The sequence below is a fragment of the Marmota marmota genome, unplaced genomic scaffold, assembly GCF_001458135.2.
Source record: "Marmota marmota marmota unplaced genomic scaffold, marMar, whole genome shotgun sequence".
In the NCBI taxonomy this organism is placed as follows: Eukaryota; Metazoa; Chordata; class Mammalia; order Rodentia; family Sciuridae; genus Marmota; species Marmota marmota.
The window spans coordinates 21,625,195-21,625,593 of NW_026000221.1; positions in this window are offsets into that span (position 1 = coordinate 21,625,195).

A 399-nucleotide genomic window follows, 5' to 3' on the forward strand; every position below is an offset into this window, starting at 1 on the left:
AAAAAAAAAAAAAAAAAAAGTACAGGGAAAAGAATTTAAAAAGACTTACAAAGAGGACTGACCCTGCCTTCATGTCGGAGTGTGTTAAGTACCTGCTGCTGCAGAACAGATCACCCGATGACCCAGCAGCTGAAGGCCACACCCGTGGATGATCATGCGTGTCACTTCTGTGGGACAGGATTCAGGCCACACGTGGAGGGGCCTGCTGGTCCCAGGTGTCATCAGGGTGGCAGTCATCTCAAGGGTTGGCAGGGACAGGATCTGCCTGCAAGCTTCCTCTGTGGCTGCGGGCAGGACTGTGCTCTTGGGCTGTGGCCCTGAGGCTGGGACTGCTTCAGCGGAGCTCTGGGGCCTGCATCAGCTCTGCCATGGGCCCCTCTGCTGAGCGTCACTGGGGGC